Source organism: Canis lupus, chromosome 4 (assembly GCF_048164855.1).
Source record: "Canis lupus baileyi chromosome 4, mCanLup2.hap1, whole genome shotgun sequence".
NCBI lineage: Eukaryota > Metazoa > Chordata > Mammalia > Carnivora > Canidae > Canis > Canis lupus.
Genome location: NC_132841.1, coordinates 29,511,165 through 29,532,462, shown reverse-complemented (window position 1 = coordinate 29,532,462; position 21,298 = coordinate 29,511,165). Strand labels below are relative to the sequence as shown.

The 21,298-nt window shown below is 61.0% G+C and overlaps 1 protein-coding gene and 2 long non-coding RNA genes across 9 annotated transcripts in view; 2 read left to right on the top strand and 1 right to left on the bottom strand.

Annotated features, from left to right (window-relative positions):
- Window positions 1–11,751, bottom strand: part of ZMIZ1 (zinc finger MIZ-type containing 1) — a 231,064-nt gene extending 219,313 nt beyond the window's left edge. For 4 of the 6 annotated variants that reach the window (XM_072823759.1, XM_072823764.1, XM_072823762.1 and 1 more), the window contains exon 1: window positions 11,625–11,749. The gene's annotated coding sequence lies outside the window, so the exon portion shown is untranslated. Of the gene's footprint in view, window positions 1–11,624 lie in introns of all 6 variants that reach the window. The other 2 variants (XM_072823768.1, XM_072823761.1) reach the window with 2 other exon arrangements.
- A 1,563-nt stretch (window positions 11,752–13,314) lies between these two features.
- On the top strand, window positions 13,315–20,911 carry LOC140632086 (uncharacterized). Its single transcript, XR_012029618.1, has 2 exons — window positions 13,315–13,519; window positions 19,872–20,911. It is a non-coding gene; the product is annotated as an uncharacterized lncRNA (long non-coding RNA).
- On the top strand, window positions 13,742–18,191 carry LOC140632085 (uncharacterized). Of its 2 annotated transcripts, XR_012029617.1 has the most exons (4): window positions 13,742–14,159; window positions 15,757–15,846; window positions 15,984–16,160; window positions 16,591–18,191. It is a non-coding gene; the product is annotated as an uncharacterized lncRNA (long non-coding RNA). The 2 variants fall into 2 exon arrangements; XR_012029616.1 differs by lacking the exon at window positions 15,984–16,160.
- Window positions 20,912–21,298: the final 387 nt, after the last annotated feature.

The window sequence follows — 21,298 nt, the reverse complement described above, 5'->3', positions numbered from 1 at the left end:
TTGCAGACACCCCCAGGTCTCTGGAGGCCTCAGGACACTGGAGCAGGATGTTCCCGGACGGAGCGGCAGGGAGCAGAGCTGGGCAGACGGGGGCTTAGCAAGGAGGCAGGCAGAGGCTGGATGGGGACGGGACACCAGTCACAGCCAACACCACGCCACCACCCCCGCGGGTACCCTCCCAGTCCCAGTGGGAGGTGAGCTCCCCCGGGAGAGGCCAGGGAGCCAGACACCCTTTACGAACCACGTGGCATATCTGACCCTGCTTGAAGAGCTGGCATCAGGCCACTTTCTTTCCCTCAGACTCCAAGGAACCACTGTTGGGGGAACCTCCCCAGCCTCCTTCCACATCTCCTGACCAGGGTTAGAGCATTTCCAGGTCAGGCCTGAAGTCCAAGCAGCCCAGGCTGTTAAACAGATACAGAAATAATGAGGAGGCTTAGAGAATAGAAGGCCACCTCTTCCAGGAAGCCCACTCTGCCCCCCTCCGTGCTTGGGTGCTCAGCCTAGAGAGGAGAAATCTCTGACATCGGGTGCAGAGAGGAGCTCACAAGAACTGAAGTCACCCTGTTCTGGATGGGCCTGAGAGGAGCATCAGGTCCTGGAAGGAGGCATCCTTCCGGGCTCCATCCAAGGTGGAGCTTCCTAGGAGAAGGGAGCTGCAGAGAGGCAAGGAGCAGCCTGTCCTGGAGGCGTGCAAGCCCCGCCCCCGCCCCCCAGAAGGTGCTCTGTGGGAATGCTGCGGAGAGGGCTTAAGTCATCTGTGTAACAGGTATCAGATGAGGGGGCTGCCAAGTTCCCTGCGGTCTCAAGAACCAAAGGTCCCAAGACTACCAGGAACAGCAGGGTCTGGAGCTCGTGTCGAGGGAGGCAGAGGGGCCATCACAGCGGCCCAGCTGCCTCCGGGGAGCTGGCTAGAGGACGGCGGCCAGCCACCCCGTAGGAGGCTCTGAGAACTCTGGGGACTCTTCAGGGACTCCAACCCCCCAGCAGCTCTGCTCCTTCTGCCTGGAGGGAGCTGCCCTGCAGCTGAAGCACATGTCCATCCCACGGTGTCAACGCAGGCTGAAGCCGAGGGGTCAGGAAGCTGTCCTGCAGAAGACCTCTCAGGGCTGAACCCACAGCTTCCAGGAAGCTCCTTTCACAGCCCTGGCTCCGTCGCCAAACACCAGGCAAGAAATTGCACTGGAGACGTCCTCTTTCTTTTTTTTTTTTTCCAGGACCACAAGCACTAAAGAGGTCCTGGAGCTCAGGACCGCAGAACAAATCAGCTGGGGAGGTGAAGGCCAAGGGGCTCACGGCAGCCCATGCCCCGGGACCCCAGAAAATCAGGGAGGCAGAGTCCTCCACGGTCACACGGTGGGCCCAGAGCCCTGCCCAGGCCCCAGGCTGCCTCTCCCCACTGACAGCAGCGGGGCTCACGAAGAATTCATGCCAGCAAGGCATCCTGAAAGTTTAGAGTGCTCCTCTGTACGTAAGCACCAGGGAGCCCCACGGCCCTGGAAGAGGAAACATTAACCCAAGAGAGCAGGATAAACAGGCAGTGCAGACAGCAGGGGGGGAAACCGGGCTCCTGGGCCCGAGGAGGTAAGCCCTAAACCAGTCCTGCCCAGCCTTCCTAGAAGAGGCAGTGGGTGGGAACTTCCTCCCTTCACCCTAGCTCCCAGCCTCCTGGGGACAAGGACTCCTGAAGTCCTGGCACATGTCACACAGGCACTCGCAGGGGACCGTGAGGACCAAATGGCTTCAGCAGTGCGGTCAGCCAGCCCGGAAGACCATCCCTCGGGGCCACCCCAGTCCCCGGACCAGGTCTTGTGTCCTAGGGGCCTATTGTCACTGCCCTTGGTCAGGTCCCTGGCCCTCCCTTGGCCTTGACTTCCTCACCAGTACATCAAGCTCTGGATCAGAAGCAGGCGTTGTAAACACCGACACCTGCAGAGCTAGGGTGGTGACCCCAATGACTTGGAATCGAAGGGTCTGCGGGCAGGAAGTGGGGAGAGGCAACACAGCAGTCCTGTTCCCCCCAGGGCTCAGGGTAACTTTAGATCCTTGGACGAAGGCCACGAAGGCCACGGTTGTTACAATGCTTTGGACACTTCAGGTCTCCAAAGTGACTTAAGGATCCAAATAAAGCAGCGGACCAATTCTCCAGAAAAATACAGGCTTACAAAGGTGTGCACGCCATGCAGGGGTGAGTACGGGGCTCTTCTGGCTCTGACAGCTGGTATGCCTTTGGGGCCCATCTCTAGGGAAGAGCCATACGTCCTACCCCTCTGCCAAGCCGGCCTGGCTTTCAGGACTGTCCAGCCACAGACGGATTTGTGGTCTCGTAACAATAAAAGAAAAGGAGGCAGGTGAAAGTGATGGACGACCGCAGGCTTGAGGGGCAGGGGTCAGGTGGCACTGCCAAGAAAGCTGGCTGGGGGCAGGGGGAGGATTCTGGGAAAGTGGTTCTTCAGCAGGGAGACCAACCAGGGGACTGAGCCATCGATGCCGGAGCTGGAAGGGACCATCCAGCATTCCCAAGACTGTCACTGGTATCTGCGACAGCTTTTCTGTATTAAAAAGGGAGGCGGGAGCACGGTCCTGGAGTTTGGGAACCGCTTGAGTAAGGCAAAGGGCTGGCAGCATCCCAGGAGAGGGGGCTGTGCTCTGCTGCCCTTCCTTCTGGGGACGGGGGTTCCCGACAGCCCACCCTGGGAAACCCGGGCGCGGGCTCACCTCCTGACTCTCGGATAAAGAAACTCAGGCCCAGAGGGATCTGCCACTGGCCTGAGGTCCCACAGTCCGTTGCTGTGGTTGACAAGGCCCGGTCCGTCCTGCTGTCCTGTTCTCCACCTGGGAAGAGCCCAGAGCCCAGGAGGGAGTTGATATCACCGCTAGCCTCACCTTACAGGGGAGGAAGGAGCAGTTTGCAGGTAGGAACCCAGAGGCAGGTACCAGGTAGGAACCCAGAGGTCAGTCTGCACCTCGGAGCACGCTGGCCAGGGGAACAGACTTGGCTGGGAGGTTGAATTAAAATGTACCCAGTTAAGCGTCCTCATGGAGGGCCTCTGCGAGGTGACCGGCCAGCCCTTCCTGCTGCAAAGGGGGGGCTGCGGATAATGGCAGGAGGCTCACGCTCAGGAGGTCTGGATCCCAGGCCCAACTGTGGTTGCTCCTGAGGTACCAGGCGGCCTTGGGCAATCCATCTGACCCGAGTCTCCTCATCTGTAAGTTGGAGGAAACCCAGCACTGAGAGCTGTGCCCGGGGGTCGCGGCTCCTGTTTCTTGAGCACTTACTATGCGCCACTCCGTCTTCGCAGCCTAGGGGGAAGGCAGTGTGTTACTTTTATGCTATTTATTAAGGAGTCTGTGTTGAGGACTTGGAGGCCCAAGCTGGAGAAGTTCAACAGAACCTGCCCGAAGTCACAGATACCACAAAGGGTGGAGCTGAGAAACGCACACGGGCAGTCCAAGAAGAGCCTAAAACAAAGTAGTTGCCCAAGAAGTACTACCGGCTAGTAGGACGCTTCTGGCAGACCCTGGGAAGCTATTTTAAAGATGTAAACAACACAGGAACGCCAAAACACGACAGCAATAGAGAGTTCCGCCCCTCCCCAGCCAGACGACGCGGCCGCCCTGGTGCCCGGGAGCCAACTTGCTGGGTGACCTGTGGCCGGTCCCTCCACCTCTCTGGGCTTTGGGTCTCCTCCACCGCCAAATGAGAAGGTTGGATGGAGACCCTGGAAAAGCCCTCCTCACCCTCAAACACCAAAGGTAGGAAGGGTTTCTGGACCCTTCTCAGAGGTCTCCCTGTCCCACAGCTGGTTGGTCACGGCCGTGTGCCAGGTTGCCCAGCTTTGGCCAAGGTCTACCCAGGAGCAGGGGTGGGGCTTGGGGAAGTGCCCGTGGACAGGCGTGAGGTCCAGGCCCCTGGCATCTTCTCTCCCTCACCCTAAGCCTGCCGGCTCCCCCTCATGGGCCCTCACCTGTGCCTGAGGCGCGTGACTCCCAGGGTGGAGTGAGGGGGCTCTTTCCCGGCTTCCCCATCCGCAGAGGAAGTGTTAGCAGGAACAAGGCAGCAGGCCGTCAGCCCTCAAAGGACACAAGTCAGCACTAGGAAGGCTGGGCGGAGGTGGGGGACAGGCAAAGGAAGCCGCTCATCTTCTTGGACTAAATAGGCCTGGGCAGATGGGAAACTTTTTACCCTCCCTAGAGGGTTTCGATGTTACTTCCCTCAAATCTGCAATGTAACCAACCTACGATGACCTTTAAAGAAACACGTTGCGGGCTTGGAGCGCAAACGCCCATCCCCTCCGAGTTGTGTAGGATCTGGGAGTTCTTCCGAAAAGCCCCATCCTTTACCCCAAGAGCAAAAAGTGAACCCCGTGCTCCCCAGACTCATCTGGTCTTTCCCGGTGAAAGATGGAAGCGCATTTGCTGATGAGCTCCGAAGCGTGGCTAACGGGGCTGCGCCCCGCCAACAGTAGATGCTCAATAAATGTTTAATGAGCTAATGGGCTGGACAGCCAGGGTTCCAGGCCCGGCTGTGTCACTAATTCACTGCTGCCCTTGGATACAGCCAATTTTTTCTTCCTTTCCATAGCTGGGTTTCCTGGGCTAGAAAAGGAACAGTCAGACTAGGTAAGCCCCAAGGCCCCTCGGCTCCACCCTATGGGCTCAGGGGTGCAAAACACAGTGCCAGGGAGCTTCCAGAGCGGAAGGAGGTTTCAAACACCTCTCCCTGCTGCCCCAGGGCCAAGCGGAGGACAGGATGTGACTGCTGGGCCACAGAGGTTCTGGAGGCATCACAGCCACCACTGCCCCCCCCCCCCACCTCAATTGCAAGCACCAATCCCTGTGGGTGGATGACTGAGTTTTTGGAAATGCAGATGGGGGTAGGGCAGGAGAAAGGATAGGGAGTGGGTGCAAGTTCCATTTAAACCAGCCACCAAAAAAAAAAAAAAAATTGGAGAGAAGAGTCTTTGAAAGTACAAAGAGATTGTGCTCTAATACCCCCCTCCCCCGGGCCCCATCAGAATACCTTTGTCATTTTCTGGCAAAGCAATAATGTGCATTGAGTTGCACCCTCCAAGAGATCAAGAATCGGGGACAGAGGAGGAGGAAAGCCCCCCATGTCTGAGAGCCCTCGGAGAGCGAGCCTGAGCCCCGGGCCAGCAGGGGTGGCAGCATGTGTGTGAAGGCATGCAGATCCATGGGGCAGGGGCAGGGGTGATGCCAACTGAGCAGTAGGCTTTGGGACAAATAAAGCACCCCTAGCTCCCTCCTATCTTTGGGGTAGACTTCTCTGGAGGGTTCACATGCCCTATACAATTCCAGACCTGCCCTGAACTCTCCAGGGACAAATATCACAAAGTCAGACCGTAAGCGCCCGGCACCCCACCACTACTGAGCACTGGGGCTGGGCCAGTCCCTGCCCCTGTGCCCAATTCTGGGGCCCCATCTATAGAGTGAACGGTTTGAGCCACATGATCCTTAAGGGCCATGCCTGTTCCGACAGCCCTCAGTGCTAAGACGCCACAGAAAAGCACAAAACCTACCATCACTTGGGCCCCCACCCTGGAGAACTGGAAAAGGAGTCCCCAGTGCCCAGCTGGCTGTCTAAGGCTGGGGCTGGGGCAGAGCGGAGTCCCCACACCGTCTGTCCTCAACAGCCTGCCACGGCTGAAACCTTCAAGTGGTTACAATTACAGCCAGGCTAACAGGATTAGGGGAGCATTGAAATCTAAGAAATCTAATTAGCTCAGACACCCCGGCCTCCCCCAGCATGATCCCGCAGTAACCCCGGCAGCTGGGCCTGACAGGCGGGACCCGGGGCCCCTCCCGGGCTACAGTCATTACCTGTGCAGGTGCGCCAGGCTGGGCCAGGCTTCCTGGGGAGGTGCCAGCTCAGCCTGCCTGGCCGCATCCTGCTCTGTACCCCACCATCAACGGCCCTGTCTTGGGGCGGCACTCAGATGGGCTCCGGAGGACCAGGCGCAGGGATGTGGGCAGCCGGTGGGCCGAGCCTGGGGTAGAAGGAACCCAAGGGCCCACAGGGCGGCCACCCCACACAGCCTGAGGACTGACTCAGCCAGAGGAGGGGCAGGCTGAGTCAACGTCTGTATCTATAGAAACCATCACAGCCCAGGGAAGAGCCTTGGGCCGCACAGGGACCTGGGGCCTGGAAACATCCCTGCTTCCTGAGCTCGGGCCAGGGACGGGGTTGAAGACCCAAGCACAGACATGTGTGCCCCAGCAGTCACGGGGCTCAGAGCAAGCTCGGGCTGTAGGACGCTGTGGCAAAAGAAAAGAGCCCCGCTGCTGGGGACACAGGCCACGTGCTGCCAAATGGGGTCGGAGGGTGTGTGTGGGGGGGTCACAGGCAGGCCCCTCTGTGGTTCTCCTCCTCCTGAATCTCCATTCCCGAGTCCCCACTCTGTGGGGTTCACACCGGAGTTCCTCCCTGCCTGGTGGACTGGGAAGGTGGCAGTGGTGCTGCGTCTCTAAGGTCTGCGGCCAAGTCCTGGCTTGGCTACAGGTCATTTCACTTCCCTGAAACTCGGTTTTCTTGTCTGTTAAGTGGGGGTAATTCCAAAGAGCAGCTAGCTTCCACTGTTGTTGTTGGAGTGCAATAAATTTGGAGAGTGCTTCTAAATCCCCCAAGTGCCATACACAAAGGCGAGGGGCCGTGGTTATTACTGTCATGCGCCCCGTGGCAGGCAGCCAGCTGGTAGTGGTTAATTATTTATTTGGACTGATCTTCCTGCCCTTACTGGCTGTGAGCTCCTAAGGAACAGGAACTGTCTTACACATTTCTGGGTGTCTCGCAGGCCACCATCCTCACACTGTGGACTCCTAGGAACTCTCCGTGGGCAGATGGGCCCCCAGTCTGACCCCCACCCCCACATTTGTACCTCCTTCCTTCTCCTCAAACCCAATCCATGGAGGGGAAAGTACCAAGGGGCAAACCCAGCACACACACTGACATATAACAGGGAGCCCCTCAGGCAGACCCTTTCTCACTGCCGTGGGTCATTCTCAATAACAGTCAAAAGCAGCCATTTGGAGGGAGTCCGCACTCCACCTCCACCCCTATTCATACGGTCTACTTGAGCACTGGTCTTGAAGCCGTGATCATTTAAGAAAGAATGAGTCTGTGGTCTGGAGGACCCTCAGCACCTCAAGCCCAGAGTGAGGGTCAGGAGGGGATGATTTCCAGAAAGCATGGTGTGCAACAGAGCACACCAACAGTCAGAGCTGTCCACTGAAGGCAGAAGCTGCTTGGAGTGGTGAGCACCCTGTCACAGGGGGCATGCAAGCCACGACTGGATAATAAGCCGCCAAGGAAGTAGGCTTGGGGAAGCAGCTTCTGGAAAAACACTTCTAGTGCCTCCAATGTAGCACCTTTGTGCTCCATTCTGCACCCAGAGCCTGCCAGGCCCTCAGAGGACACCTGCCAACAGTGGAGTGTACAGCTCTGCTACTCACATCTGCTTCATCCTCACAGCAGCCAAGGGGGATCAGAGCGGTTCTGCCTCTGGACCCATTTTACAGATTAGGAGACTGAGTCCCCACAGGGTGAAGCCACTGGCCTGAAGGAGCCAGCCTCTTGACACCTCTCCCCGCTCATCTCCTCAGGCAGTGGGAAGACCCAAGGATCACAAAGGGTTCTCTGGAGTCTTTTCCAGGAGGCTGTGCGTGGAACTGATTCTCTCAGCCTCTCTACAATCTCCCTGAGGGCAAGGCCCAACCTCAGAATCGCCCCTAGAGCTTACGGCCCAGGCAAGCTGGGCCTCCACCCCGCAACTCCACCCCCCCTTGGTCAGGGGCTCTAGGGACAAAGAGCTTCCCCCTCGGGGGCGTGGACAGAGGCCACTGTGTCCTGCTGAGAGGTCAGAGCAGTCGCAGGCCCGGCTGCAGCGGGGTACAGGGTAATTACAGCAGCCCGGCCTTTGTTGTCCACACAAAACCCAAGGAACCTCATAAAGATGAGGCGGTGATAGGAGCCCGGCAAAAGCCCTTGGGAGCAAAGTTATGAATGAAAACGTATGGGACCCAGTCACAACCTGGCAGGCCCTGCTTCCTGGTTCCGTGACAGAGTGCCCAGAGAAGCTTCCGGAAATTAACTTGTTGGGGCCCAAATTTCTTACAGCGATGCCTCACCCTGAGGCGAGGGTCATGGCTGCTGGTTGGACGCCAGCCAAGGCCAGAGAACTCCGTATCCGCGGCTTCACACACGGGTACTCTTGTGACACGACTCTCAGGACACGGGAGGCCTCAAAGTGCCTTCCTTCCTTATCTACCCCCCATCTCTGTCAATGGGGAGGGGGGAAGTGAAGTGCAGCTCTTCTCAGGGGGAGCCTTCCCTCTGCAATTTTCCAGGATGAGTCGCCCCATGGGCACCTGTCCCTTGTGGGGGCACATCGCTGGGGGCCAGGTGCGGAGACAGTGTTTGTGTTACTGTTGTGAGGGGTGTGCGTGTGAGACCAGGAACCTGCAGTTCTGTGGCCAAACCCCACAGTCTCTGGACCTTTCTTCACTTTGCTCCTGGCCATGAAAGGAACCAGGATCCTCCTCCCTTCTTTCCTTAGGAGGAAAAAAGGGACATAGTGTCCCCACCAAGAAGCCAGAAATCCTTCCTTGCAAAGACAGGGCCAGTTATCAAAGTTTCCCAGAAGTCCGGCAATGTCTCATTCCCAACTCTTCTCTGTGAGCCATACCCCGAATGCCTTAAAACCCCAATCCAAAAACCATTTAAAACTCTTGAAAACTCCCTACTTCTGTGCCATCACCCCCCACACACCCGCCCACCGGCCCTGCTGCCCCAGCTCCAGCCCCTGCCACCAACTCTCAGAAGTCTGAAGTTTTGAGATTTACATGTGAAAAACAGCATTTCATAACCTCGTGACTTGGGACAAGGAGATGCTTCTGTCCTTTTGGGAAAAACAAAACCCAACCGAAATCATAAAACTTAGAAGAAAACACCATCTCCCTCCAGATGCATTCCCTTGGCCCTAAAGTCACACGTGCTCAGTGGCAGATACGGGCTTTCAATGTGTCTTTTGTTTGATGCTGGTGTTTCAACATCCTCAACTTGATGAGAGAAAGGTCAGCGCGAGGCTTGGGGCAGTCACAAACCACACCACCAGGGCCAGGCAGAGGGGAAGTAAGGGGCCAGGAAACCCCCCCCAGCCCCCAACATCCCCCCCCCCCAACTCCTGCTCTGGATCTCCTCAAAAAGCAGCCAGGACAGGGAGAGCTAGGGGCTTGCCCCCTGTTCTAAACTTCCCTGCTGGCTTACCAACAACTTTTAAACTCCCGGAACCGTACCAACGCCAGCGAAGTCAAGTCCGAATTCAACGCCAGCCAAGCTGCCCGTTCTGCAACCACAGCGCCTGCCCCTTTATCTCTACCTTCAAAAAAAACAATAATAACCAAACGCAGGCACCTCTGGGAACAGCCTCTGGCCTCCTGCCCTGCCCTGTGTAACCAGCCTGTCCTCACACCCACAGGAGAGGAGGAGACAGCGCTGCTTAACCCTCTGGTCTACCAGGCCGCGTTCCCAGGTTGCAGCAGGGAGACAAACTGTTGCTCAAGAAAATCCTCCAGAAAACCCTTGGCACCGGCAGGCAGCTCCCCGCGGCTGCTGCCCAGCGCTGAGCCAGGGGCTTCCACGGGCGGCTCGGCGCTGCCCTGTGAAATCCGCAGGGCTGCTGGCCTGTCCTCTCCCCTGCCCGGGGCTGTCCCCCCCGGGGGGCTCCCGATGGCCAGGCCAGAGCCGGGCGGAGGCGAAGACTGGCCGCGCGGTGCCCTCACCCTGCCAGCCCGGCCGCCAGCGTCTTGGAGGACCTCTGAGAGAACATTTGTTTGGGCTGCCAAGTTAAATCTTCCTCCCTCATGTCAAGGCATTGGAAAAGCAGTCAGGGGAGAGGAGAAGGGGGAGAGTGGGTTAGGAGCCTCGGGAGGGAGGGAGGGAGGGAGGGAGGGAGGGAGGGAGGGAGGGAGGGAGGCGGGCAGGCAGCTCTCGAGCCCCGGTGACTCGGGCACGGCCCAAGGAAGCTCGGGGCTCCCGAGCAGGAGCAGCGCAGGAGCAGCCGGGACCGGGACACCCGAGCAGGGCCGCGCCCCGGGGTCGGGCGCCCGCGGGTGCCAATCGCTCGGCGCCCCAGCCTGGGCGGGAGGGGGGGGGCGGGGGGAGGCCCTCGCTCCGCGCCCCGCTGGAGGGGCGAGGTGGGAAGGGAAGGCAGAGGAGGAGGAAAAAGTTTGCGGCAGGTAGAGGGGTGCGGGCTGGGCGGCCCCCCGGGGAGGGGTGGGGGGCCCGGGCCGGCTGCCCCGGCGCGCTCCCGCCAGCCCGCCCTCCTGCCCGGGTTGTTTACATTCCTGGAGTGTCTTTTAAACCCGGGGCCGAGGCCGACTCCCGGCCTTCTCCGGCGGCTCCGGGGCAGTCTCCCGTGAAAATCTGCTGGCGCACAATGGCCGGGAAGGCGGCCGCCCCTCGCCCGCGCCCCCGCTGCTCCGGGGCGGGGAGCCTGCCCTCCGCACCGCGCCCTCTCCCCGCCCGCCCGGCTTCCTGGACAGATGTCCCCGGCGAGGGGGCGACGCGCGCCCGCTGCCCGCGCCCAGACGCCGGGGCCGCGCGCCCCACTGCCTTCTCCCCTGCCCAGACGCCAGGAATGTGAACCGAGCCTGCGGAGCCCGCCCCCCACCCCGGCTGCGGCCCCGGCCCGGCCCCCAACCTCCGCCCCGGCCGGCCTCCCGCTCCCCCGGGGCCGCCGCCGCCGCCGCCGCCGCCGCCGCCGCCGGAGACCGAGGGGAAGAAAGAACACGGAGAAATTACTTTCGTATTTGCAAGGCGCGCGCGCGCACATCTCCCCTCCGGGCTCCCCTCCGGGCTCCCCTCCGGGCTCCCCTCCGGGCCCCCCTCCGGGCCGGGGCAGCCCCGTCCAGCCGACGGCCTGCACGCCCCTCGGGCTTCTCCAGACCTGCGGGAGGCCCCCGCGCACACGCACACGCACACGCGCGCACACACACGCGCGCACACACACACCCCTCGGCGTCCCCCGCCGGCACCGTGCGCCGCGTCTCCCCGGGCAATTCACACACAAACAACTTAACCGCGCCTCCACCTCCCATCTACAAAAGTGTGCGCCTTCCCTGGAAATTCAGGTGGCACAACTTAGCACCGCCGCCCCTCGCCGCCCCGAGATCCAGCGCCGTCCCCGGCGGTTCCCGTACACACAGGCGCACAACTTCGCGTCCCCCCCGAAGGGAGGCGAGGGCGACCGGGGTGGTCCCGCCCGGGCGCTCCCCTCCCGGCCCGGCCGCACGCAAGCGGGGCTGCAGGCGCACCGGGCGGGAGGCGGCCGCGGGGTCCGCGCGCGCACAGGCGCACTCACGCCCCGCACAGCCCCCGAGCCTCGGCCCCCGCGCGCAGCCCCAGCCGGCTCCGCGCAGCCGGGCGCTCGCCGGGCGCCTGGGCCTCGGCCCCGGGCCGCCGAGGGGAGCGCAGCGGAGCCCGGCCCCGGCGGACCCTGGAAGGGAGAAGCCTCCAGCGCCCCGCGCCCCGCGCTCGCGTGCCCCCCTCCAGGGAGCCAGAGCAGGGCCCGGGGCCAGCGGGCGCCCGGGTCTGTCCCCAAACTTACCGGGCGCTGCGAGCGCCGCTGCCGCCGCTGGAGGACGCGCCGCTGCCGCCGCCGCTGCCGCCGCCGCCGCCGCCGCGGCCGCTCACCGGGCAGGCCCGGCTGGGGCCGGCAGGAGCGCGGCGAGGGCGCCGGGAACGGCTCGGCTCCGGCTGCTGCTCCGCGCCGCCCGGGGCTGGGGTCACCGCGCTGCGCCGGCGCTGCTCGCCCGCTCCGCCGCCGGGCCGCTGCTCGCCCGCCCGCCGCCCGGCCGCCTGCTCTCCCGGGCGCCCGCCGCCGCTCGCTTTTTTAATGTCCACAGACAGTGAAAAGGAACTCGGCGTTAGGGGGTGAGTAAGTGAATCAACTCGCCCGGAGCCGAGCAAGTTGAAGTGTCAGATTACATTGGCTATTCTATTTCCAAAGGGCCCCGCGCCGCCGGCCGCCCGCAAAAGCAGGCGCGGAACCACAGGCGGAACGGAGCGCAGCCGCCGCCGCCGCCGCCGCCGCCGCCGCCGCTCGGCTCCGCTCGGCTCGCGCTCTCCCAGCGCTCTCGCCGTTCACTCTCCCTCTTTCCTGTCCGCCTCCTCCTCTCCCTCGCCTTCCCTGGCCCCTTCTTTTGCTCCGTCTTCTCCGCTCCCGGGTCCCGGGCCCCCTCCCCAAGCTTCCCCCCCGGCTTGGCGCGTCACCCCTCACCCCGTCGCTCACCTCCCTCTGCTCTCCCCCCTCCTCCACTTGTCCCAGCCCCCCCCCCCCCACCTCCCCGCTCCTGCAAGTTTAGAGTAGGAGAGAAATGCTGAGCCTCCGAGGGCACCACATTGGGGCGGGGGCAAAAGCCGCCCGGCACCCCGCGGCACCCCGTGGCTCGCGCGCCCGGGGCTGGAGGGCACGCGGGGCCGCGAACGCGGTCAGGTCCCCGCTTTGCGGGTGAGCGAGGTGCTAGCGAGGATCGCCCAAGCGTTCCCCCTGGAGGAGGCTTCGGGGTTGCTCCCAGAGCCCGGGCACCGACTGGCGGGGCGCGCAGAGGAAGCACCACCGCCCCCGGGGGCGGCGCTGGGGGACGTCGGGGCGCGGACCCGGGACAGCTGGGCAGGACCCGTGCGCACGGTCTGACCCCGCACCCCGTGCGGTCCGGGGACGTACGTGTGGATTCCCCGAGGCCCGCGGGCGGGGCGGGGCGGGGCGGGGGCGCGCCGGGGCGCAGGCCCGGCCCCCCCAGTCCCGGGCTGGGCACTGCCCCAGGCGCCGCGGAGAGCGCTGGCACCCACGAGGCGCGGTTGGGTGCGCCCACGCGCGGGGTTCCCCTCGCCGGCCCACCCCGACAGCCTCTCAGTGCGCACCCACCCTGGCTCCCGTCCACCGCCACTCACACGGAAACTCCTACACAAACGGCACACACGTCCGCGCCCACACTCAGTTTTACAAACACGCTTCCACACGCGCGCGCACAAACACGCACACACGGACACTTTCCCTCACCAACATACCCGCGTACCCGGCCATCGCGAGCACATTTACGCACACGCAACTGCACACACACACACATCAATGTGCAACCCCAAATACACACACACACACCCCCAAAGAAAACACACCAAAAAACCAGAAACACGAAACATCCCCCTGGGCATTAAACCCTCGCGCTCACGTACACATCCAAAGCCACATCCTCCCCGCCCCCCCGCCCCCCGGCCGGGATTTGCGGCACCCTCGGTCCCAGACCGTGACGGGCGCCCGCGCAGCACGGGCTGGACACACACACTCGCGCGCACGCGGCGCTCTCCTCCCCGCACAGGCGGGGGAGGCTTCGGCCCGGCGCCCGCCGCGGACTCCAGGTGTGGGCGCGGCTCCGCGCTCCGGGTTTTGCGGTCCGCCGCGGTGTCGGAGGCGAGGCGAGGAAGGGAGCTGGAATAACAAAGGCAAGTTGGGGAGAGCGCAAGGGGGCGCAGCCCGGGCCGGGCGGCGGGGGGAGCCCTGCAAGGCCCGGGCTCCGCCGGCTGCGAGGGTCTCGGGCGCCAGGAGCCGGAGGTGGGGAGGGCCGGGGCGGAGGGGGCGGAGGGGGCGGAGGGGCGGGGGGGCCGGCGAGGGGCGAGGGGCGGGGCCGCCGCGTGACGTCAGAGAACAATGACACCGCCGGGGGCGGGCGCCCGGAGGCAGCCCGGGCGGGGGTCTTCCCCGGGGACTGGGACGAGCGGAAGGCGTCCGGGACCGGCTGGGGCCGTTGCCTGGTTGACGAGGCCCGCTTGGGAGCGCGGACGTGCCACGCAGACCCGAGGATCGTCCAGGCCCCCGGGGCAGCGACCAGCGCCGACCCCGGGCCAGCGCGAGGAGCGGGCCCGGGTACCCTCCCCCCGCCCTATTTCAAAACATCCTTCAGTGGGCATCTCTGACCTCGGCTTGAACTCCTTCAGGGCCGGCTGGATCACTCCTGCCACCGCCGAGGGGTAGGAGGCAAAATGAATTTGCCAGCCTTGAATTCATTCTCAAGGCTTCGCTAGTCTGGCCGCCCGCGCGCGAACTCGGCTTGGATTCCTGAGGGCCCAGAGGACTGCAGCTCAGGTCCACAGGGGCGCGCGAGGGGACGCCGGGGAACCTGCTGGAAAATCCCCAGGGGGAATTCAGCCGCCCTATGCCATTAGCTGCAAGGGAAGGCACTCCTCTCCGGGGGGGCCTGGGTCTTTTGACCTGTCACATGGGCTGTTATCAAGCTGCTGTTCCTGCAGGGGTGGCAGCTGAGCACCCCTGGGGAAGGCGGATGGTATGAGAGCCTTCCAGACCTCTCAGGACACCAGGGAAGCATGGTCCCAGGACATTCCTGTGGGAGTACATTCCTGAACCCCTCCCCCTCCGCCTCTGCGCGGCCCAGGTTCATAAGTCAGGACAGGGGGGGGTAGCCTGAGAAACCCCTGAAGGCCTGACCCGGGGCTGGAAGGTGTAATCCAGCTCGCTGAGTGGTGGCTGGAGCCACAGCTGCTCCCCCTGGGAAATCTATAGCATCGCAGCAGCCGGAAAACTACCCTGCCACACACCCCGGGTCTAGACCCTCAGGACAGAGTTTCTGGGTTTAAGAGCCTGGAGGGCAAGGATCCAGCCTCAGCCAAGAACTAGATGGATCAGGATGGGTCAGGATGCTGTCCTCTCTACATCCCTGTCCAAATTCCTCAGTGAGTGATGTGGGCTCACTACCTCCAGGAAACAGGGAATGGAGGCAGCCTTGGGAGTGATCACTCATGTTCAGAAGCTCCTGTCCAGAAGACACCCACCTCCCCACCCTGCCATTCCCTTTACAGCTGAGAGCTAGCGTGCTACTGCAGAGGGCAGGGGAGCCAAGCCCAACACACAAAGCAGGCCAAGGGTAATTTCAGCTCTTCCTAGCTGGGCAAGCATGACACTTGATGGCAGCAAGTCTGAGAAACCTCACCTGGGCCCCCAGTCTGCCCAGGCCTCCTGGGGATCCTGGGCTCCAGGCCTTGGGACTCAGGCCCTTGCTGCCTCTATTCATTTTTCAGGGAAATAAGGCAGGCTGGATCCCTGTGGGGTCTTGGAAGAAGCTACGACTTACTTACTACCTACTGTGTGCTGGGTACTGTGGTGAGGGCCTCTCAGCATCGGTTCGTTGAATTCTCACACTGCCTTGAGTTAGGTGCTCTATTACGATCTCCACGTCTGAGAAAATTGCACTTTGAATCACGTGATCAACCAGGATTCAAACAGGCTCTCTTTAACAAAATTTCCCGTTGACCTCTTAGCCCAGTTCTGCGTCGTCATCCGTAGACTCTCTGGGTGGTTGGTCCTAGGAAAGTCGCTAGCCCTCTCTGGGCTTCTGTAAACCAACGGTGAGGTCTCATGGCAGTGGCCAGGTGTCTCTGGGGATTATGAGTCCTCCTGGCCCTGGCGTCTGTGGGCCTAGAGATCTGTGGGTGATGTGGAGGGGAAGGTGCTTTCACTTCCCAGCCACGGACAACTGGAAGACAGATCCCATTCAGCCAACACCAGACCCAGAAATCACATGGCTCCAGGAGCAGCTTGGTGCCCATCAGGAAGTTACAGAGGGCATAGGGCTGGCCTATGGGTGCCAACATGGGTGGGTGTAGGGGTCCTGCCTACACCCACCTTCAGAGTAGACTTACATTTTATTCATTGCCTTGTTTTCCAGGAACCATCAGCGGGGAAGAAAGCCATTGCTTAGGCCTAGGCCTGGGGAGTGGGGAGCCAGGAGGTCCAGGAAGCCAGGAGGAAGGCAGTGGTAAGAAGTTTTAGGTCTTGGGAGGAGCAGAGGACCTGTATAGGCTGCAGTGACTAGGGCTGCCTGGGCCAGGGACCCTCAGGGGGCTGGGGGAGTAGGGCACTGGCACACGTGAGGGTGAATTCCTATCTCTCCAGGACGGCCTTCTCTGTCTCCACAATTCACCCCTTCACTCCCCAAAAGGGAGCCCGAGGACTAAAAGGGCAGGAGGAGTGTACACTGTTGAGTGCTTCCTGTTTGCCAGATATTTCTCATCCCGTCCTCTCCACAAGCCAGAAAGTGTAATTCCCCACCAAGGACAAAGGCTCAGAGAGGTGAAGTGACCTGCTTCAGGTCCCACAGTTATTCAGTGGCTGGGGCTGGACCTCAGGGTTGAGAATGGGGACTTGGCTTCCTTCATCCCCAGGCTATGGTGCAGACAGAGTGACTTTCTGAGCCTTCTGGGGTGGATGGAGGAAAGACTCAGTCACCTGCCAGGGAATGACGGGGTCCCCTCCATGGTAGTGGGGTAACGGGGAGTTAAATTTAGTCTTCACACCTTGGTGGATCCAGGAGCCATTTGGTCCCTGCCCAGCTCTGAGGCAACTGTGTTTCTAGAGATGGGTGGTTGGGCCCAGCAGAGAGTAGATGTGCCCCTGAATATATCCAGCGCCCCTGGGCTGCCTCCTGCCTGTGTTCCAGTCCATTCTCCGAGGCCCTGCCTGCCCAGCCTCCTGGCCTTGGCTCTTATGACTTTTCCACCAGGAGTGCTGCCTTAGTTCCCATCATGGATCTCTGCCTCATGGTTCCAGACCCAGCTCAGCCACCACCCCCTTGTTCTCCTGGGAGGCCTGAAAGAGTCAACTGCTTCAGGAATTGGGACACCTTTGCTCCCAGTCCACCGCTGCCTGCCCGACTCGCTGTGTGTGTCTTGAGCACATCGCAGACTTTCTCTGTGCTCCTATTTCCCCATCTGTCAAATAGAGTATGGGACATGGGATATCCAGTGGTACTTCTGCCTCTGACTAAGCTACAGGGCACTTTTGGGTTTGGCAGGGGCGGGGGGGTGCTGCTTTGGGAAGCACCCTCAGAGGGTCTCCTTTGGCTGCATAGGGAAAGGAAAACATGTATTCAGAGGGGACCATCTAGGGCTGTGAGTAGGTAAGGACCTTAACACCTTGCTTCACAAGGTATGCTCATCCTCTGAGCCTTGCAATGAATGGCCTTCTCCCAGGGATGAAACTGAGCCCCGAAAGGAGGGGATGGCTTCCCCATGGCCACAGAGCTGGGAAGTGTCAGAGCTGGAACAAGAACCAGGTGTCCTGACCCAGAGCCATCTGGGAGCTAGGAGGTCCAGGCCGGCTAGGGGGTCTGGAACAAGCAACCCGAGGGGGATCAAGCCTCCTCCCTCTATCCTGACAGCTCCTCCACCCTGAGAGAAGAGTCCCTCCTCTCTGGCACTGTTGGGGGCAGGAGGAAGATCTCAGAGCCTCGACATCTCCCCTCCTCACGGGGACAGCAGTCTGCCAGCCTCAAGGCTCATACCCCCCTGCCCTGACCTGTGCGTGTAGCCACGCTGGGTGGCTTCTGGAATTACCAGCCTTATGTACATACTCTTACCTCATCATGCTCTTCCTGCCTCCTGGGACATACCCCTGCCAGCCTTCAAGGCCACATGTAGGGCCACGTGCTCAGAGGCCTGCCCTGATTGATAACTCTAACCTGGTCTCAGCCCCACGTGGTGCCGCCCTTGCCTCCAGCATGGTCATTACCATCGTAACAATTACCTATTAAGCTCTTACTGTGTGCCAGCCACGGAGGATCTCATGCACGCAAACTCCTTTCATCTTCACAGGAGCTGATTTTTTTTTTTTATTCATGGTAGTAACTTTTGCATTTTTACAGATGAGGAAACCGAGGCACAGGGGGTTTCATCGGCCCAGCGTGACACCTCACTAGGCAGGGCAATTATTTTGACGTGCACTGGTCTCCTCCTCCCTCCCCTACACACACAGTGCCTGGCTGAGACTGCAGGCCTGAGGATGGCCCACTGCTCTATCCCGTCACCCAGCATGGTGCCTGCGTGACTGACAGGCGGTCAAGTGCAGTGGGAGGTGCACGGGGCATGCAGGGATGAGCCGGACCCAGCCCCCCAGGAGCACCTATGCTATCAGAAAGAACTGCCCCCATCAAATACCCCTCTAAAAGTGTGGGGGATGGAGGAGAGTTGGCAGGGAGTGGGGACTGGGAAGGCAGGCTCTGCGGGGGAAACAGACCAGACTTGGGCCTGGACCTGCCCAAGTCACGCAGCAAGTGTGAGGCAGCAGCGGGGTGGGACCCTGGCTTCCCAGTGTGATGTGCCTCCTTGCACCTTGCAGCCAGCTGTGGGGTCCCTGAGTCTGTGCTGGTTTTCAAGGACACGCGGTCCCAGATGCCTCCATGATGCTGAGCTGTTCAATGAGTGGTTCCAGTTCTTCTCTCCCCTCTATTAAAAAATTTTTTTTAAAAGAAGAAGAAAGAAAGAAATCCAGGCATTGTTCCTGACTGCAGCTGGTGCCAACTAGAATCCCGCCGAACAGAATGGAGCCGAGAGCTGGGCCGCCAGGGGCCTGGCTGCTGACACAGGGCCTTTTCTATTTTGCTTTCCCCCGGGGGCCCAGGCTGACGTTTCGTCCCCTCCATGGGCACCCTCTCCACCTGCCTCCCTGGCCCCGGCTCTGAGTCTCCCGCTGCCTTCACCCTCTTTGCAAATATAAGATGCCACTTGGGAGGGCCGTGGAGCCCCGCCACCCCCTGCTTTCCTCCCTCATCCATCCACAACCCGGAGTGAGCTGGACCCCCTCCCTGCCCCCACTGCTCTACCAAGGGAGGGGGGGCCTTCGGATGCCTGTCTAGGAGAGTGGCAGGAATTCATTCTGCGTGGAATCTTTGGGAACCTTAGTTTGATTTCAGAATATACCAGGATTTTCCATCCCACCCCGGCCTGACTTGGCAAGTGCCAGTCCAAGCTCACCCGTTAAGGCAATTTGCGGTAGTGAAGGTTTGGGGGTTGGGAGGGGTGGGGTAGGGTGCCGGTGGCAACAAACAGCTCTGCAGGCACAAAAATGCTTTTTCAAGTTCCTGGTTTGCCTGCTGCCTCTGCTCCAAGAGACTTGGTCTTTGGAGGAAGAGGATTTCCCCAGACTCTCCCTGGCTGTCTTCATTTCAGCCTCCCCTCACTGCCCCCCTAGGACCCCGGGCTTCCGTTTTGCAACATCCCCCACCTCTGCCCTCCAAAGAGCTGGTCTGACCCAGATTACCCCAAGCATCTGCCCAAAGAGAGCGGCAGCCTGGCCACTATCCTGTGTCCCCTGGGGGCCGTCAAAGCCAGCTTCTTAAGCATCCCCTTCCCTCCTCCTGCGGGTACAACCCGTTAGAGTTCGTAAAGAGCGCTTTAGGTCCCACCTGAATCCCACAGCAGCCTCAAGAGGCAGGTGGAGATGCCACAACCCGCTTCGTAGAAAAATAAACTGAGGGTTCAAGAGGCCCAGTGGTTTGGCCAAAGTCACGCAGGAAGGGGCAGGGTTGGTATTTGAACCCCAGGCTTCTGCTTCCATGTCACTAAGGCAGAGTAGGGACCTGAGTGGTAATGGTCTCAGAGGATGGCTCTTCAAATGCCACCACAAGACAGGATCCCAGACGCACTGATTCGTCTGACAAACACTGAATCCCTGCAATGTGCCTGGCACAAAACTAGGCACTCAGGACCCGACAGTGAACAGACACAGAGGACAGCTTGTGTTCTGTGAGAGGAGAGACAGCAAGCAAACCGTGCAGGAAGGTGTCCCCGTCGCATATGGAGACCCGGATGCTGGTCCCAGTGTTGCCCCCAACCACCCGCGCGATGTTGGACAAGGCTCTCTGCCTGTGAAATCTGCAAACATGTGGCACCTTAAGCATGTCCTCGGGTCCCTGCCCCACTCCCAGCCTCGGAGTCAAGTGGTTAATGATTTCCTAGTGTGAATAATTACTCTGATTAATTTTTTCTCAAACCTGACTTCTCATAGGCTCTCAGAGCCAGAAAGGGGCTTCTGAGGTCATCGCAGCGAGAACCCCCTAGGCCTCATTCTTCTGCTTGCATCCTTCTGGCAACGGGGAGCTCGATCCCTTACAGGGCAGACACGGCTCGGTGGTGTGCGGATACGTGTTTAACACCTGGCTCTCCAGCGTGGGGAAACCCGCTTGGTGGCGTCTGCCGATTTCCGTGGTGTCAATACTCCCACCGTGGCCGATTTCCAGCTGCTGACTTAACCTTGACCGGCCCACGGAGTTGCTGAAAATCTAGCCGCAGGCTCTCGTGAGGCAGCCCTGCCCCGCAGGAAGGCCTGTGCACCTTCACGTGCTGGGAAGCTCTTCCTGCCAGGGAGCAAAACGTCTCATTATCAGGGGCTCCAGCCTGAAGGTCCTTGGGGCATCACAGGACAAGGGGAACCCCGGGCCCCGTGAAGCCCTTCAGAGAAGAGGAGTTGACTTCTGTCTCCCCAGGAGAGGGGAAGTTCCTGGGCCAAGCGGGGTCAGGGTGTACGCACCCTCCCTCTCTGCCTCTCCTTCCTCCCTCCCTTTCACAAACAGTCACTGGGCCTCCGTGACACATCGGGCACGTGCTGGGTGCTGTAGACCCGGTGACCCCGTCTCTGCTCACGCCGGCCCCTCCAACGGGAAGGGTGGCCCTCGGAGGCTGTGCTCAGATGTCACCGGCTCTCGAGGCTGCCCTGCCCTCCGCCCCTTCCCCTCCCGAGGCAGGCAGGCGCCCGCCCCCCCACAGCCCTTCTCGGGCCCTGTTTGCCACTTATCACTTCCTACCTTGGATTACAGCTATCTGTGTACTCGGCTTATCTCCCCGCCAGACTGAGAGGCAGCGGGCTCGCTGAAAGAGCGTGGACTTTGGAGCCCCGAGACCTGGCCCCGAATCCCAGCCTTGCCACTCACGGGGCGCGAGCCCCTCCTACCCCGCTCCTGTGGCCTCAGCCTCCCCGTCTGAAAAGTGGGGCTGGTCGTAACTACTTCCCAAGGTGGTCGGGCCATTAAATGAGATTAGAAACGTAAATCCCCCCTTCCTGTTCCTGTCTGGACTCCCATCCTCTGGGGGACAGAGGTCGTGTCTGGTGCTGCTCCGTGTCCTCCTGGTTGTAACAGCGGTGTATGTATTAACGACAATGGGGAACACGTACGGCAATGGCTACGTGCGGGGTATTGTTCTACGAACTCACACGTGTTAACACACTTCATTCTCACAACAGCCCCGTGGCGTCGGAACGGCTCCTCCCGTTCATAGATGTGCAACCTGAAGCGCAGAAAGGTTCGGTAACGAGCCCCAGTGCACACAGCAAGTGGGAGAGCTGAGATCTGAATCTAGGAAAATCCGCTCCAGGGCCTTACCTGTGAACGCTGTGGTTAAATGGCCACAGTGGGAGGCCTTGGAGGGGCTTATGGA